Source organism: Microtus oregoni, unplaced genomic scaffold, assembly GCF_018167655.1.
Source record: "Microtus oregoni isolate MIOR12 unplaced genomic scaffold, Mior012 000033F_ref0000390, whole genome shotgun sequence".
Taxonomy (NCBI): Eukaryota; Metazoa; Chordata; class Mammalia; order Rodentia; family Cricetidae; genus Microtus; species Microtus oregoni.
The window spans coordinates 12,400,124-12,420,174 of NW_024543092.1; positions in this window are offsets into that span (position 1 = coordinate 12,400,124).

Below are 20,051 nucleotides of genomic sequence, written 5' to 3' on the forward strand. Positions count from 1 at the left end.
AAAATTAAAACACATTAAAATTTTGATGATGGGTAATGAAGAGCTCAGAGACACAGTGTGTCATTGTTGAGAACACCTCACACATGTGTTTTAAAACAATCAGGAAAATTAGGAGCAAGGGGCCTAATACCTTATGAAGCTTACATGGACACACACACTGTGCAAAGCTACAGTTGATTTACTATGATTCTTGGAACAAACACCTCTAAAACTTTAACTATTTCGTACTGTTACTAAAAATGTGCCATGGATTCCAGTGCCAACCTCATTTTCACGTTTCTCTCTCCCTGCTCCCATCGCCTCCCCCTTCTCCCTCTGCTTCTCTCAACCCGTTACATCACCTCTTCGTTTGCTTCATATAGTGCAAGAAAGAAGTTTGGTCACATGCTAGTGGACAAGATAAAGCCGGACACTTCCAGAATGACTTTGTTGGACAGTGGAGGAGAAAGGTTACGTGGAAAACACAGAACATTGACTTGGTCTCTCCCGTCGCTTCTCAGATCTGAGTTCCTACAACTGACCATCGGCCCATCTGGGGCAGGAACAATCACTACACCAAGTGTATCTCACTGCTTAGGTAAGGGAGCCATTTTAGGTTTGGCAAGAGAGTTGGCTCTAGAGGGGTTCCCAGGTGTCCAAGGGGATGTCCCCAGCTAGGTCCTCGGGCAGCAGAGGAGAGGGTGCCTGAACTGGCCTTCTCCCATAGCCACACTGATGAATATCTTGAATATCACCATAGAATCTTCATCCAGCGATGGATGGAGATAGAGAGAGAGATCCACACTGGAGCACTGAACTGAGCTCCCAAGGTCCAGATGAAGAGCAGAAGGAGGGAGAACATGAGCAAGGAAGTTAGGATGGCGAGGAGTGCGTCCACCTACTGAGACGGTGTGACTGATCTAATGGGAGCTCACCAAGGCCAGCTGGACTGGGACTGAAAGAGCATGTGATCAAACTGGACTCTCTGAATGTGGCTGACAATGGGGGCTGACTGAGAAGTCAATAATATGGCACTGGGTTTTGATTCTACTGTATGTACTGGCTTTTTGGGAGCCTAGTCTGTTTGGATGCACACCTTCCTAGACCCGGATGGAGGGGGGAAGACCTTGGACTTCCCACAGGGAAGGGTACCCTGACTTCTCTTAGGGAAAGGGAGGGGGAAGGGAGATTGGGGGGATGGAGAGGAAAATGGGAGGAGGTGGAAATTTTTAATAAATAAAAAAAAAATCTCTTAAGATTTCTGTCCGGTGCTCTAATGTGGGTCTCTGTCTCTGTCTCCTTTCATCGCCTGATGAAGGTTAATATTCAGGAGGATGCCTATATGTTTGTCTTTGGATTCACCTTCTTATTTAGCTTCTCTAGGATCGCGAATTATAAGCTCAATGTCCTTTATTTATGGCTAGAAACCAAATATGAGTGAGTACATCCCATGTTCCTCTTTTTGGGTCTGGCTTACCTCACTCAGGATAGTGTTTTCTATTTCCATCCATTTGTATGCAAAATTCAAGAAGTCCTTGTTTTTTACTGCTGAGTAATACTCTAATATGTATATATTCCATACTTTCTTCATCCATTCTTCCATTGAAGAGCATCTAGGTTGTTTCCAGGTTCTGGCTATTACAAACAATGCTGCTATGAACATAGTTGGATTGCTCTTCGAGCTGATGAGGGAGGGGGACTTGATCGGGGGAGGGGGAGGGAAATGGGAGGCGGTGGCAGGGAGGAGGAAGAAATTCTTAATAAATAAATAAATTAAAAAAAATAAAAATAATCTCTTAATAAAAAAAAGAGGCCTGTTGACCAAGTAGAAGTGGGGTTTCTACAGCATGTTTGGGCACCTAGAGGCAGGAGGACCAGTATCTTACAAATGACTGAAATCTTAAGGAATTATATTTAAAAGCCCATCTCTTCTGCAATAATAAGAAAAAAATGATAAAATTAACCCACAAAAGAGGGAGAAAACATCAATAAAGCATCAGTCATGTTGAAATTCTTCATTTTTCTGCATCATGAAGCCTGACAGCATCTCCCTCCTTCCTATGGCAGGGGTAATCTAATTAGCCATTAGGCACAGCAACAAGTTTCTATCAAATTCCCTGTTCCATAGATATAATGCTAAGCTGAATTATGAAAACCTGTCAAACCGCTTCTAAAAACATAGGTTTTATGTGTGTTGCTTTGCTTCTAAAGCTTGTAAACCGAGAAATATGTACATAAGAAGCACTTTAATAAGAATTTATGCTAGCAGATGAGCTGTTTTCAGGAAATGAGCCACACAAACAGATACATCACAGGTCATGCAAAAAATGGTAGAGAATAAAAAAATAATAACAAATAAAAGGTTAAAGTAGAAGATATCAGACGCAAAATTAAGTCAATTATATTCATTCCTTAAAAAATTAAATCTGAGCCAGGCGATGGTGGTGCACACCTTTAACACCAGCATTCGGGAGTCAGAGGGAGGCATATATCTATGAGTTCAAGGCCAGCCTGATTTTGAACTAGAACAAAGCTGGTTCCAGGACAGTCAAGGCTACAAAGAGAAACTCTGTCTTGAAAAACAAAAGGCCAAAACAAAACAAAACAAAAACAAAAACAAAACACAGAAAATTAAATCTGATGAAATATGTAGGCACTCCAAATGATGCGCTTTTGTTCTAGCAGAATTTTCCAGCACAAGCCAATATCAAACATCTTACTTAAATCCAAATGGCTAAGCGGAGTTGAAAGTAAAGGAATACACAAAGGGGTTAAGAAAAGAACCCAACAGTAGAGCCACCTAGCATGTGTGAATCCCTAGGTTCCATCACCAGACACACACATACACAAAGATTTAAATAAAATTTCAACAAACACATAGAAATTTTGAATTTACTTGTAGCAAGCAGAATAATGGTCTTCACAGTATCAGGCCTTTATATCTGAAACCTATTATACAGTATCATTGAGAAAATGCTTTTAGAAGATTAGATGAATAATGTATCAACACAAGTAAATTATTCCCAAATTGGCAATATAGTCAGTTAAAGATTTGGGCCTTTGCTTTGGTTTGTTTATTTTTTTAGACAATTTCTTACTATGCAGCTTTGGCTACCCGGTAACTCATATATATATATATATATATGAGTTATATATATTAGGCCATTGAACTCACATAAATCCTCCTGCCTTGGCTCTTCAAGTGCTAGGATTAAAGCCATGCACCATAATACCCAGAAGTTAGATTTTTGAGATGGAGAGACTTTTTTTTTTACTATTTTTGTCGAGCTACATATTTTTCTCCAATCCTCTCCCTTTCTCTCACCTCCCTTTCTACCCTCTCCTATGGTCCCCATGCTCCCAATTTACTCAAGGAGATCTTGTCTTTTTCTACTTCCCATGTAGATTAGATCCATGTATGTCTCTCTTAGGATCCTCATTGTTATCTAGGTTCTCTGGGATTGTGAATTGTAGGCTAGTTTTTCTTTGCTTTATGTCTAAAAGCCACTTATGAGTAAGTACATATAATATTTGTCTTTCTGGTCTGGGTTACCTCACTCAATATGATGTTTTCTAGATCCATCCATTTGCCTCCAAATTTTAAGATGTCATTATTATTTTTTCTGTTGTGTAGTACTCCATTGTGTAAATGTACCACATTTTCCTTATCCATTCTTCAGTCAAGGGGCATTTAGGTTGTTTCCAGGTTCTGGCTATGACAAACAATGCTGCTCTGAACATAGTTGAGCACATGTCCTTGTGGTACAATTGAGCATTCTTTGGGTATATACCCAAAAGTGGTATTGCTGAGTCTTGAGGAAGGTTGAAGAAGGTTATTTTTTAATTTTCTAAGAAACTGACATACTGATATTCAAAGGGGCTGTACCAGTTTGCAATCCCACCAGCAATGGAGGAGTGTTCCCTTTACTCCACATTCTCTCCAGCATAAGTTGCCATCAGTGTTTTTGATCTTGGCCGTTCTTGCAGGTATAAAATGGAATCTCGGAGTTGTTTTGATTTACATTTCTCTGATGGCTAAGGATATTGACCGTTTCCTTAAGTGTCTTTCAGCCATTTTAGATTTCTCTTTTGAGAGTTAGTTCTCTGTTTGGTTTGTACCCCATTTTTTCATTGGATTATTTGATATTTTGATGACCAATTTCTTTAGTTCTTTGTATGTTTTGGAGATCAGACTTCCATTTGGTGTGGGGTTGGTGAAGATCTTTTCCCATTCTGTAGGCAGCCATTTTGTCTTATTGACTGTGTCCTTTGCTTTACAGAAACTTCTCCATTTCAGGAGGTCCCATTTATTAATTGTTTCTCTCAGTGTCTGTGCTACTGGGGTTATATTTAGGAAGTTGTCACCTGTGCCAAAGCATTCAAGTGTACATCCACTTTCTTTTCTATAACGTTCAGTGTGGTTGGCTTTATGTAGAGGTCTTTGATCCATGTGGACTTGAGTTTTGTGTATGGCAATAGATATGGATCTATTTTCATTCTTTTACATGTTGATAACCAATTATGTAAGCACCATCTGTTGAATATGCTTTTTTTTCCATTTTACAATTTTTGCTTTTTGTTAAAAATCAGGTCTGTGGATGTGTGGGTTGATATCTGGGTCTTTGATTTGGTTCCATTGGTCCTCCTGTCTGTTTTTATACCAATACCAGGCTGTTTTCAGTACGGTAGCTCTGTAGTAGAGTTTGAAGTCGGGGATTGTGATACCTAATGTAGGGACTCTTATATCTCCATGGTCCCTAAGCACTATTGGAAGTGTCATTACCAGAAAAACACAGGGACATTTATCACAGATATGAAGGTAATATGAGGCCTTAACGGAGACATTGCAAAGGCTGAATTAAGAGACCAGAGTCGCCACAAGCCAAGGAATCCTAGCATCTACCCTGACCCCAGGAGAGATACAGATGTGTGCTATGTGTATCAAAATGAGAGCTGTGTGTCTACTTGGCTCTGCCCTATATACACAAAGCCTTCCCTCCTGTGTGCATTTAGAGACATCCGAGAACATGTTAGAACACACTATAGACACTTCCTTACCATATTTTCTTCATACCTGGCTTGGTCATTCTACTCCATCTGATGTTTTTCTTGGGCAGCACTAATATTAAACAATGACTGTTGGTTATTTTCAACAAATGTTTTGGTAAAAGTTAGTGAGCTCTGGATGGGATTGGGGAAGGACAAGCCCTGGAAATGGGGCTTCCACAGGTCAGGTCAGATACTATTTATGCCGCACAGGTTTTTCTCACTTACTTAAACTCATTTTGACTTCTCTGATAACTGGCAGGCAGCTGGTTTTAACAGACACTGTGATGTCAAATCCAATGCCTTTCAAAGCCGTCATAGAGATTATAAGAGGGACCGGAAATGAACAAATTAAAATGTCATAAAACTCATTGTTCTTATAAAGATTCCGTCATTTTTCTTTGCTTGTTGAATCATTGCAAAAAATTAGGTTCATTTTTAGATGACTGGCCAAGTAGACACATTGTCCCAAGTGTCCTCATTGTTCATTATGGGTGAGACATTTTCCAGAGCTCAGTCCCTCACTCCAAATGCTTCTGCTTATTAATGACTTGGTCTCCAGACAATCCTCCTCTCAAAATCTGCTGGGACGCACTGCAAGCATCCCTAGATATTAGAAACAGGCTCTATCAGGCCTTCCTTAGAACAGCGTGGGGACTTCTGGCTCTGTTTCTCTCCTGACATAAAATGACATGTATGAAGGCCCGTTGGTAACTTTCAATGGCATACACTTCCTTAACCAGGGTTCTCTAGTGAGATGGGATTGTGGGATATCTGAAGATGGTTTAAAGGGCGCCCACCACCTGGTAACCAGGTTCTCAAATCTGGTTTATCCCATTTCAAGGATTTCCGATATTCAACATGTAAGACTAGCTCTCCACCCTCACTGGGTACATTTCTTCTGCAAAATGAACAGAAATTATTGTCCAAATTTTTCCCAATGTGATTTTGAAGTGAAAAAAAATCCATATGTGATACAAATGAGGGCAAATTCATTGTTTGATACAAATTCATCTTTTGTGTTTAGACACTTCAGTTCCTACCCAGACAGGGGTAAATGTAGCTAATGTTCTTGGGTGAAAGGGAGAGGGGACCCATCTTGGTGACTTCTGTGTTCTTTTCCTTTTCTTCGTGTTCACTTTCTCACCAACTGCTCCATGTATAAATTTTCTTTATCCGAGACACTCTGGGGCTGTTTCCCACCAGCTTTGACATGCTTTTGAGAAAATGTTTCATTCAATTGGGTTAATTCCACCCTAAGGTATTAACCTAAGCGGTGGAGCTCTGGCCTTTGACGTGATCTTCCTGAGTGACTCCCGATTACTCACTCGGGCAGATTGTAGACACTCCGTCTCATTGAATCTGGGCTATCTTTGCCAAATCAAATCTGGAAAGTTCACTTGTGATTTAATGTACTGTTTTTGAGTCATCTTGACATTTTGACTTCGTAAGTGTAAACTGAAAACTGCATTTACTGGAAATTTGTTTTCAAAAATAAAGCAACATATGCCAGAGCCCTGATCTACGGATGCTTGATAAAATTAAGCGATGCCCATGAGAGAATGCTGCTGAAAGACAATTTTAAGAGGAAATTTATCTGTGATATCTCTGTGGTACATGAAAGAAAAAGACTGTGTTAAACACAAGGAGAAAACATCCAAGGAAGATTACAAAATGCTGTAGTTGAGAACATATTTCCCCAGCAAACAGAATAACAGCATGAAATACTAGTGGCAGGAACTTACCAGTGTTGAAAGAATTGGACAAGAAGCTTGCCTTTATTTTAAAGTTGTGAATATTATAAATAGATTAATATCCTGGCTGCTGAGTTTGTATTGGATTAAGAAATCCGTGGACCCATTTCGGTGGCACACACCTACACCTGCAACCCCAGCACGTAGGAGGCATAGGCAGGAAAGATGAAAAGGTTCAGACCAGCCTGGCCTATACAGTCAGAACCCATCTCAGAAAGAACCAGTGTAAATTGGTAGAAACTGATGGAACCTTTGGCATTCACGGAGGATTCTTTCTGTTAATGCAGGCAATTAAAAATGAAGACTTGCAAGTGAGCAGCCTGAGCCCATACTTCACATTTTCGGACCCATGCATTCTGATAATCAATGGCAAAGAAAATGACTGAATAGAGCTGAAGAGTAGTATTTTCACTGTTGGCATTTATTTGCTGGATAAAAGCATAGGCTTCTTGATTACATCTTCACACACGTCCTCCACTGCACTTGACTCACTTTCATTCCCCACTACCTCTCTAGTCCCCGCTTCTCCCTTCTACTGGCCTCTTCCTCTTCTGAAACGTCGTCTCTTATACATTCATGTCATAACTATGCACACACATGTCCTATATATGCATACACATATATGAATGCTTTATATATTTCACATATGAGAGGAACACGTGATGTATGTTTTTCTGCATCTGGGTTACTTCTCTATCATGGATTCCAGTTCTATTTTTTTTTCTACAAATGACAAAATGTTATTTTTCTTTAAAGCTGAATAAAACCAAAGTTGTGTGTGTGTCTGTGTGTGTGTGTGTGTGTCTACCTACCTGCCACATTTTCCTTATTATCCGTTGATAGTCACTGAGGCTGTAGGGTGGTTGTTGTATCTGTGGATACCTGTGTTTCATGATGACTCAGATTCCGTCACTTATATACCTGAGAGTTTCTGCCTCACAAGCTCCAAGGCAAACAGTGGGCTGGGGACTGTAGCTCAGTGTTACTTCCAGCAGCTATGTGCACAGTCCTCGTGTGCATGCTTATGCACAAATGCACATACACACACACTTCTGCAATCTGTATATGCTATAATAACAGAATCCTAAAGAATTTCCTCAGAGACTCTGCAGCAGGGGAGTTTGTGGCAGTGGTGATCATTATGAAGAACAATTGACAAGAATCACACTGCAGCCAACAGTGCCTTTGCCCTGAGGTCTGCAGGATTTCCAGACTTCTTCAGTAGACTCAAAATCCCAAAGGGAGTTAACTGGGAGCGGTTTGGGGATCCTTCAGTGTGTGGACATTAGTGAGTCTTTGTGGGCATGGTTGTGTTTTCTGAGCTTTCAGGAACCATGCTTCCTAGAGGTCAAGCAATGTCATAAAGTTACACACCCTCCCTGGATATCTTTTTTAAAAAGGGAACTTTTCCCAAGTGTGTATAAAAGTCAGCTTTGAGTTTGTGCCATGTTTCATACAAAAGAACTTTCTGGATGTCACAATAAAGATTAAAGCCGACACTCCAAGCTACAGCCAGCCACAGCAGAGCTAACCTCCTCTTAGGAAGCTGGCGTATTGATTTAAGACTAATTAGGAAGCAACTCTGCTTCATCACACTGAAGTAGGCATAGGTGCAGTCATAGGAGAGATGCAGATCTTCACCAGAAATAACAGAAAGTATGAAATTCCAGAGAGTTCAAGTACATAGCATGCCGCACACAGTTTCTGTGAGTATTTTTAAAGCAGGCATAACCAACGGGCATCTTGAACATTGCAAAGAAAGAGAAGAATAAGTCATCCACAGACTGTCTGGCTTTGAGCAATGCAATTTCCTGGGACATGCTAAGATAAATTGCTCACTAGATGCAGTCCTTTGTAAATGAATGAGATACCATGTCGAATGGGACTATTTGCTCTAAGTAAATTAAAAGTTTTCTTTCCGAAGATAGAAAGTTGTGCTATAAGTATGTTAGAGTCTCAGCTAGATCATAAATATAAGAATTACCAGAAAATCTGCTGTGAGACTGTGTCTCCTTGAAATGACAGAGAAGTTACACCCATGATACTTCCTAACGACATGGCTGCCTAAACAACACCTGAACAAGGGCAATGCTAACAGACATTCTAATTTAGAAGGGAGAAATCTTACAGGGTTCCATCCCTAGACAAAGAACTACAGGCAAATATGACTGTTGAGGGAGAGAGAGAGAGAGAGAGAGAGAGAGAGAGAGAGAAGAGAGAGAGGGAGGGAGGGAGGGAGGGAGGGAGAGAGAGAGAGAGAGAGAGAGAGAGAGATTAGATACTGTTGAAAAATGGCATGAGTGGGACCTGGCAGGTGGCCACAATGGATGAGGGACAAACATGGTCAGGCAGATAGAACTTAAGTTGAAAGTTTTATTGGGGAAAGGGTATAGAGAGGGAAGAGAAGAGAGGAGACTATAAGTGGAGGGGAGGAGAGAGGAGGGGAGGAAGGGAGGGAGGGAGAGAGGGGTGGGGAAGCTCTGCCTGCCCCTTCAGAGGAACAGCTGGAAAGTGAGTGGGCGGAGCTTATCTCTTAAAGGGACCTTTGCATCTGCATCCTAACAGCCACAGGACCCTGGGTTGGCTAGAGTATTACATGGGGTCATCCTGCCAGGTGACAGGAGCCAGCATTATACCTGAATCCCAACAGACACTGCACACATTGTATTGAGAGAGAGAGACAATAATAATTAAACTTAAAGAGAAAGAGGCCATCAATTTGAGAAAGGGTTTTTGGAGGGAAGGGACATGGGATGCCTTGGAGAGAGTAAAGGGAAATGCTAGAATACTTTAATTAAGATTTTTGATAAAGAATGTTAAAATAGCAATAAACCAGGCTTACACCCTGAAAGGATTTGGTCTTAGTCCCCTCCTGTATATATTCTGGGAATCTCATAAACAAGATGGTTAACCATGGTTTACAGTGATGACATCCTACCTTCCTACATCCCTGTGTTCCCAGCTGTATTCCTGCCAGGCTCATCTAGGGAACTACCAGTGATCTCATTTAAGTTGCTTTAGAGTTCCACAAGGGTAATAGTTTTAAGAGTCACCTAAATCCTGCCTGCGGTAGTTGTAAAGATGAGGAAGGACAAGCCTCCCTTGAGAAGCTGATGCCTACGCTTTGGTATGTCTTACTCTTTCCTTGAGCGCTTCTCCGTCTGTTACCCTCTGTGCTTAAGATCCATGATCAACGCGTCTTTTCATAAACGCTCATTCCGCTTCAAAACAGAAAGCACATTGCCTAAAGTTTTTGTATAAATTGTGATTTAGTAGATATCTGTATGTTAAGAACACCATTGGAGCTGTGTTCTCACTCTCTATGTAGCTGTTACCATACACCTACGGCTCTAAGTTTTGACAGTGTGTGTAAATGGTCCTTCAGGATTGGAATCAAGACAGTGTGGTTAGCACCTACTCTTTATGTTTACAAAAGAATGTTTTATTTCCACTTCCTGCTATTATGCCCAAATCTGCGAAGTCCCCCAAGAAGCCAACAAGGAAACCGAGTCCCGTATGTAAAAGCAAAGAGCCTTTATTTTATGCAAGTTTGCAAACTCAGTCCCTCAGCATGTCCAACATATTGGAATAAACAGCAAGCCCCGAGCTCAGTTAGAATTGGTTTTTATAGTAGTAAAGGTGGGGGTGAGGGGTTTCTGAGGTTTAGGACCCCTGATTGGCAGACATTTGTCTAGGGGTGTCCTGGTAAGTGTGTGCTGGCAGGTGGTCCTATCTACAGTGGTTGGAATGCTAGGCATTTTCTTTGGATGGTCTGTTCTTGGGTGGTGCTCCAGTAATCTCAGTCTATGGTTCTTCCCGCAGCCAGGTATTGCTTCAGGGTAAACTACTGAGAGCCAGGCCTCTCTATTGAAGGCTGAGTCCCACTTTGGCAGGTGATAATGCTTGGAAGTAAAGAACTTCCTTTGGGTGATCTGTTCATATTTAGCTTACCATGTCTGGCTCCTACACCTATAAAAGGAATTTAGCAAAAGAAATCATACTTCTCTGTAATTTAGAATATTGAAGAATTAAAGAACAAGCTTTCTTTAAATAAAAATATCTCTACTGACTTCTCCTTGGAATAACTTTTCTGTCCCACAAGAATGGGTGTTTATTTATTTTGCCATATCCTTCCCATAAAATAACTAAATTCTTGAGAAAGTACAGTACATTTTCATTGAGGGTTTACCATGAAAGAAAATGAGAGCTTCTCCCTTTCCTTTATAGGACCCTGGCTCAATTAAAAAAAAAAAAAAGCAGGGGATGATGCAGCTGAATCAACACAATGAACATTATTTATACACTAGAGATAATTATAAAATAGTGTAAGTGCATGTAACATAGCTGTCTAATGCAATGGAAAGATGGCTATATGCTTTTTTACAATATTTGTTTTATTTTATTTTATTTATTTATTTATACACTAGAGATAATTATAAAAATAGTGTAAGTGCATGGAACATAACTGTCTTAATGCAATGGAAAGACGGCTATATGCTTTTCTACAATATTTGTTTTTGACAGTCGGTGTATTTCAACAATTATTAAAGGAAACACAAAAGATGGAAGCCGTCATATTAAATATTTTGCCCTTTTACCTTAATATTTTGATTTTTTTTGTCTTTCCAATGAATCTTTGAAAGTTTCTTGACAAGCTCCCAAATTCCTGAGTCACCAGGAGACATCCCACCTTCCATGTATTGTTTCTTGCACGCAGTAGCTGAGTGAGCATGCCAATGGAGCAGAGGTTTCATCTTTGCTTAAAATGAAGTTATTAGCACTTACATAACAGAGCTGTTTCTTATCAAGTTTAATTCTTATTAATGTTTCAGAGTACATAATCAAGTTCTTAAAACGCCACAGATAAACACACCAAGATTTCATAATTTTAGATTAATGTATAAGAGAGTATACTTTAGTAAGGGAAAATACAGCCAAGAAAATTTAACTTTATCTTTATAGATAGTGGATGATATTGAAACTACAGTCATACTGTTATTATCAGTTGACCCTTCAAGGACTATAACTGTACTAAGGATGTGTGGCAAGAGGCATGGCTGCAGGAACTAGATGGTGAGTGTTTACATCTTGACCCATAAACATGAAACAGAGAGAGCAAACTGGGGATAGAGCAAAATCCTAAATTCCCAAAGTCCACCTCACAGTGACATACTTCCTCAGCAAGGCTGCACCTCTTAAGCCTCTCTAAATAGCACCACCAACTGGGAACCAACAGTTCAGTGACAGGCTTATGGGGGACATCTTCATTCAAGCTGTAACTCACAATAAAGACTAAAGCAAAGACAATACAACAAAGTCAGAAGAAATTCAGAATGTAGACCTTTTGACTTGCTGGCCTTCCTATCGCCCTACTTTATCTCTTTTATCTGTGCTTGTGCAGTTGAAGAATTTTTACTGTATTTGTTGATTGTTTATTTTTTGCTGAGTCTATTCCTTAGTTCTTCTTAAGGCACTTAAGATATATTGCTAATTGTACAATTGTTGATATTTTGTCAGTTTTCTACAAGGATTTCCCCAGCGACTCTTCCTTTAATTGTACTATTTTTAAACAGACAGAAAATGTAAATGCGTGTTCAAATGGGGCCATAATTTCCTTAATAAATGTTTTATAAACTTGCAATTTTATAAACAACGAATATTCAAATATACATCTTTTAAAATGCTAAGTTGCTGTGTTGTTTCATTTATTTGGATGTAATTCTTTATTTTGATTAAAATTAAATCTAATCTCTTAGTTTGTGTTCTGAGAAGGGTGTTTAATACCACTTCCCAATTCCCTTCTTTCCATAATTCTTGACCATTAGAATAAGAAGAAGTAAAAAAAAAAAAAAAAGACGTTCTACTAGTCCTTATAGTTCTTGTTATAATTATTCTTTTTCTTGTATTGAAAGCAGGCAAAGAGATCATGTAATTTAAGTGAAGATCCAAAACATCCTCACTTTCAATTTAAAATTTTCTTTGTTGATTTGAGAAGATATGGGTCAAGTGCCCAGTGGGTCACTGTGCAAACATGAGGACCTGAATTTGAATCCCCAAACCGACATAACAGCCTGGCACATACATTCATGTAGGCACAGTTCTCATAAACATAACAAAAATTTAAGATATCTGAAAGAGATACTTTAAACATAGGACAGCATAGTAAGAAGAAATGATAACCCGTGCTTCTAGAAAATTACTAGGGTAAGCTTATGCAAGGTTTCATGTGCATCCAGGTGATGTCTCCTACTAAGATAATATCCTAAAGGGCATTGTTAGCTCTTTAAAATGTAATAGTTAATAAATCATTAATAAGTAGGCTTTAAATCAAATCATGTAGTTCTTGGTTGCTTCCAACAAACTCTGAGCCACCACTACTCTAGAAAATCTTGCAGGCAGAAAACTGGGACATCTAGGCTGTTTCCAGTTTCTGGCTATTATGAATAGAGCACCAATGAGCATGACTGAACAAATGCCCTTGTGTTGTAAGGAAGCATCCTTTGGGCATATGGCCAAGAGTGGTACAGCTAGATCATGACGTAGGTTGATTCTGATCTTTCCACAGTGACCGTACACCACCACCAGCAATGGTTGGATGTTCCCCGTACTCCACATCCTCGCCAGCTTGACCTGTCACATGTCTTATTGATCTTAGCCATTCTGAGCAGTGTAAGATGGAATCTCAGAGTAGTTTTGATGTGCATTTCCCTGATGCCAAGGCTGTTGAATATTTCTTTGAGTTTTTCTCATCTGGGTTTCCTCGTTGGAAAGTTCTCTGTTTAGATATGTATTCCATTTTTAATATTTGTTTCCTTGATATCTAGTTTTTTGTGATATTTATATGCTTTATATATTAGTCCTCAATCAGATGTGGAGTTGCTAAAAATCCTTTCCCATTCTGTAGGCTGCCACGTTTTCCAAATGATGATATCCTTTGCCTTATTTATTTTATTATTTTGTTTTATGACAGTTTTATTGATGAAGGGATGAGTGGGAGTAGAGAGGAAGAGAAGTCCCCAGTAGGTGATCTGCTACAGAGCTGGGGATGAAACTGGGGGATTGGACTTGGAGAAGTGGAAGGAAAGGTGATGGCCTAAAGTCAGACTTCCTGCTTCCCTGAACAGAGTGCCAGGTGACCTTCTTAATTTGAGCTAACCTCTAAGGCTTAGGTGATTTCCATATTCTGCTACCAAGACACTGCTTTGTATAGGAAATTAAATTTGGTTCACAATTATTTAGATTCATAATTAATTAGGCTCATAAATTAATCATGTTAAATTTCTGGAAATGAAATTTCTGAGTCAAACATAAGATAAATGTTCAAGTATTTTTTAGTATTTGTATATATTGCTCATATTCTTACAAGTTAACCTCAAGAATAAATAGCTTATAGTTTCTATTTCTTAAATTGTTGTCCCCCCAAAGTGCTATAATTCCTAGATAAATTTTGCCTTCGTGTTTTCAATCATCTGTATAAGAATGGTCCTTGCTCCTTTTTAAAAATGCATTGGTGGCTCACTAATATAATAACCCTTTGCATATCCTAATGGTTTTTGTCTATCATATTTGGCCTTTGTACAAAAGCAGACAAAGAGTCGCCTCCCTGCCAGATGGTGAAGTGGAAATATGGTTATCTTACTTGGATAATGGGGACTTTCTTTGCCACCTCTGTCTCCCTAAAGTCAACAGTCAGCAGTGCCCTGCACCTGCGCTGATTGGCTGTCACTGTGTAGTCACTCACCTCATGGGGACAGCGAAGCAGAACCCATGTCCTCCCTGCTGTTGTTCAGGTGCATCAGGAGATGCAGTTTCCTCCGTTCCATGCCTTCCTCCCAATAAGTATAATGAAGCCAAGAAACCCACAATATCGCTAATATAGCAAATTGTGTGTGTGTGTGTGTGTATGTGTGTGTGTGTTTAAGGCATTAGACTTCTGACCAAAGGTGGTGACAATGCATGTTAGTGACTTTTCCCGCTGCTGTCACTAAATTCCCAACAAAGGCAGCTGAAGGAAGGACAAGTGTACTTTGGCTCACAGTTTGATAATACAGTTCATCACGGGAAGAAAGCGTGGCAGTGGGAGTGTAAAGGGCCTGGTCACACTGTGTGCCTGGTCACACCGGGAAGCAGAGCGAGATGAACGCTGATGTGGGGTTTGTTCTCTCCTCCCTCCTCCCTGATTTCATCAGTGAAGGGCCATGGTCCAGGCAATGGTGCTGGCCACACTCACAGCAGATGTCCTCAGTTCAGTCACTCAGGAAACACCCTCACTGAAACAACCTGGATGTGGTTCCCAGGTGATTCCAAAAGTAGTCAAGTTTCCGGCGGAGTTATCCCCCACAGTGGATGCTCTGATTAAGAAGCTGGTATAATAGGTCAAGCCAGAGGGGTTCCAAGGTGAAGAGCTAATGAAGGCAGTTTTCTGGGAGGAAGGTTGTTCTGGTTTCATTCTGTTCCTGGGACAAATACCACAGCCAAAATCAACTTAAGGGAGAAAGTGGTCTATCCCTGTACAGTCCCAGGTTAGAATCCGCCACTGAAGGACATTAAGGCAGGAACATGAAGACATACTTGCTTTAAGCCACAGGAGCATTATCTCTGACCAGCCCACTATTTCATAGAAAAAGAACAAAGAACGAGGCGTGGAGAATGCCACCTGCTAGATGACTTACAGGTCAGCTCCTATTCCACTGCCATTTCTATATCATTTGGGATTATTTGCCTGGGGATGATGCTGCCTACTGTGAGCTAGGCTCTCCTACATCAGTTAGCTAGTAAGACAACCCCCCATAGATATACCCACAGTCCAGGATCAACACAATTCCTCAATCAAACTCTTTGCTCAGTTGAGTCTAGGTCATGTCAAGTTGCCAGCTAAAGAAACCAGGGCAGGAATGAACACACATTCATAGTAAAGAAAGCCGGGTCAGAGAGAGGAGGCACCAAACCATGTGCAGGTGCTTTAAAGACCCTGGTTGATGCCATGGGGAATTCTCATACTAGGTTGACTGTTTAGACTTGTTCCATCCACGGCAAATTGGTTATGAATCATGCCCCACATTGGCCAATCGCTGTAAGTGGACTACTGCTTGGGTGACAAGCAAGATCTTGAATAAATTGATTCTTGTTTCCTAAATAAGTTAAATGATACCATAATAAGCCACCAACACTCCCAACACAGGTCCTTTGGTTGGAAAGCTGTAGGGGAATCAAGGCATGTTCTACCATTGTGCATATGTAATGCTTCCGTAGCAATTCCCAACAGTCTAGAAAATTATGACAAGATCACAGAGGCCAAGCACAGTCCCTGCTGCTGAGGTCGTCCTGCAATTGGTAATTTAAGTTCATGCTGCTTCACTCTGTTCTCATTCCAGATTCCTTTGAGACTGCACTGCTGAGAAATGCCATGAAGTAATTCAGATACAGATACAGAATATTAGGATTGGGATTAAGAAGCAAATAGGCTGATCAAATAACCACAGCTCCTGTTCCTAGATATTCCGTTTCGTTCCCGAAAGCCAATGCCAGGAGCTAGGGAAATGTGCACAATGGGTCTCCTTCCCTAGAGCTGTCCCATGCCTGGCAAGTTCCCCAGTAATGATCTGATGTGGGGACTCCAGCAGCATACTGACCTTTCCTCTGGACATGTGTGAATTCAACCCATTTCCTGAAGGAACCTGGGTGACATCAAAGGCCAGGATTGGCTTCAAATTTATTTATGCTTCAACCACAGTCTTCAAAAATCGATTTCTCATCAATCTGACAGCTTGCTAGGAGCTTAAATGACCTTTCTCCATGCTTCTATGCAAAAAGTTTTGAAGATTTGTCTAAGGAAGACTGTGATGTCAATACTGGGGATGAGGTGGAATTGACAAAGATGGACCAGGACACATGGCTGTCAACAACAAGGGGGGCAATCTCCATTTTGCCAGCCATCTTCACTCCGGTACACAGCTCTGTAACCAGGTTTCTGTGTCCTTTAAGCTGGTTTTGATATTATGTATAATAGAGTCCTGGAAAACTCCCCCTAGCTGCTACAGAGTAGCAAGATAAATATTCACAACTCATGTAGCACAAAGCATGTGCTCAGAGTTCTGTTTCTACAGAAAATGTAACCCTAGTTACCAATGTACAAATGCAATCATTTTCAGACTTAACAGTTCTGTCATTCGTGATCTGTTTATTTCCTGCCTATTACTGTTTGCTGTGTCTTATGGAATGCTGCCCCCTACTGTTCAGCTCTGAGTGTAGTAGTGTCTACCATCTAGTCCTCACCCTGACTGACAATTCCCACATAGAGCATAGAGGTGCAAGCACCACCACTTTATTCTGTGCAGAATGGGAGCCCACGAGAATACTTCCAGCAGATATTCTTGTGCAGTTATTCACTTTACCAACAAGACTGCAGCAGCTTCAAACCAACCTTTAGAAATCGTTTCCCATTTTCTCCATTAGGGAGTCTAGGGGACCACTGAGTTAAAGACTGGCTCCTCGGGATGTGGGCAGTGAGAGGACATATAGGACCAGGACACTATGAAGGTAATCAAGTTTTTTTTAATTAAACTATTCTTTGTTTGTCCCCCACCCCAGCATCTCTGAACTTCATGAGGCTGTGCTTTCTCTACAACTTTTCCTTTTCTCAAATCTATTTTCTGCGATGTTCCCAATAAACAACTTTAACAATATATGAACAACTCACGGAGTTCATTTCACAGACATGCACAAGTATTTTAAGCCAGGGGGCTGGGAAATGAATAATCTTTGTAGCGTTCCCAGCTTCGGTGAGTAGGAGAGGTCATGATGTTTCAGAATCAAGGGAGAGGTCATTCTCTATCATGTTCCTGAAGTCACCATTTGTTCAGTTGCTTAAAATTACCTGAGTTAGTTACCTTTCTCATCTCTGTAATCAAATACTTACCAACAAACAACTTAAGGTGTACTCTGACTCGCCTCTGTCATGGCAGGGAAGCCTGACAGGGCACCTTTCACCTGCAGTCAGTAGGCAGAGAGATGAATGCCACTGCCCATCTCATTCTCCTTTTTATTCATCCCAGGACCATGCATAGTCCATGGGATGGTGCTGCCCACATTCAGGGTTGGGGTTCCCTCTTCAGTTAAAGCTCTCTAAATCCAGGGCTTCTTAATTGTGTCTTAATACCCAGTGGCCAACCTTTTCTCACCATTACGTGTGTGTGTGTGTGTGTGTGTGTGTGTGTGTGTGTGCGCGCGCGCGCGCGCGCGCGCCTTCCCTAATCCTCTGGTAATTGTCCTTATTAACTTCCATGACATCAACTCTCAGGTCTCTCATATGCGGGAGATCCTATGGCTCCTGGCTTGTGTGCCTGGCTTGATTCACTCAACATAATAGCCTACAGTTTCACTCATGTTTCTGAAAATGACAAGCAGAACATATCAAAAAGAAATTGCTTTGAATGTATTCATTATAAAGAAATAATAAATACTTAAGACAATAGGCTTGCCCTGACTTAAAGGTCACACAGCATATACACATGTCAAAGCATTAACACACATATGTGTCAAAACAAGGATACAATAAAAAAGAAAGGGGATTACAAGTATAGGTACATGTTCTTTATTGTTATCATATAAAGTATACTTTCAATGTGTGTTTTATATTCCTTTTAATATGTTATATTAAATACTATACATATACAGATATTATATAACATACTTTTAAGTTATATTACAATATAATTAATCTGTAGTGATGAATATTAATATATAGTTTATAAATTTTTTAAATAAGAAGTTCTATCCTAGAGGTTGGTAAGAAACTTTTAAAAATGCTTACTTATTTTTATTTTAAGTGTAGGTCTATGAATCAAATGCATACAGTGTGTGTAGGGGCCAGAAGAGGGTATTGGATCTCCTGGGGCTGGAGTCACAGAAGGTTGTGAACTGCCATGTAGGTACTGAGAACTGAACCTGGATCCCATGGAAGAGCAACCAGTGTTTTTTACCACTGAGTCATCTATCCGGTCAAGAGAAGCTTTATTTCATGAAAGATCAGAGGAGACATTAGGATTTGGGGGTTTCAGGTGTTGTAGTTCCAAAGCAACCACAGCATACATACATGTGACAAGCATGTCCATGTTCCAGTCAACAATACAGGAGCATGGACATTTAAATATAATTTTTACATGTCCAAAATGCTTCATGTTTTTGATCTTTGAAAGACGGAAATGCCACTCTCAACTTGAGAGATATAACAGGCAAAGAGGTGAGTCTATTTGGCCCTAGATGTAGGTGTCAGCCCTCTGGCTGCCTACGTTGACAAGGTTTTAAGGTCTCAGAACTGGAGTTGACTACAGGCAAACTGCAGAGCCACAGGTGTCAGAGACACAGACTCACCTTCAAGAGTGCAGAGCCTGGATCCCAGTCCCACGGTCATTACTAAATACAGGAGTGAGATAAGAAACTACTGCAGGCATCAGCTTATTCGTCTGTAAAAGGAATAAATTGCCTTCACTGTGCAGACAAATGAGAGTTTTCTAGATAGCAAATACAGATTTTCTGAGAATGCTAAAATGGGGATGCTATGGCGAGGCTGTGGGGGAAAGAAAGCACTCAAAAGTAAAGATGAGGCAGAGTTAAACAGCACATTTGTTCCCCCCCACACACTTGGGTTTTATAATAACAAATTCTTCATGACAAATTCAATATAGCCATTTTTCTTATGGTTAACATAAGTGAAAAAGTCTTTCCATTAGTTGATCAGTGGAGCTCTGGTTTTCTCTCCATGCCCTTAAACAAAAGAAAACAAACCAGAAAGGAACACTGTTTCATAAAATCTTTGAGTTAATACTTCAAACTGCAGATGGTGCTGTGGTTCCATTTAAAATGGCTTTAGGTCCTGAGTAAATTCAGCTAATTCTGTGATTTGGTCTATTTTCCTCCATAGGTAAGAAAACAAATTCTCTTTATTACCTTGTTTCATTATGATGATGGCAGAAACTGTCTTTATTATTGCACAAATATATCACAGTTACTCCTCATGACTGCTTCTTAGACCAAGTGGTAAGCGATCCTGATGTCATTTTTTTTTTTTTTTGGCTTATCATTCAGGATCGATTCCTCTGTAATCCTTAATCTATTTATGTTTTTCCAGTGCAGTTTTAAAATGAAATTGTTTCACTGAGGATTTGGTGACAATGAGCTCAGAATAAAAAATTCCATATGAAAACCATTTTAACCTCTAGTTTGTAACAACTGGTTAAAAAAAAACAAAAGATTTCCTGGAATTAAGCCACA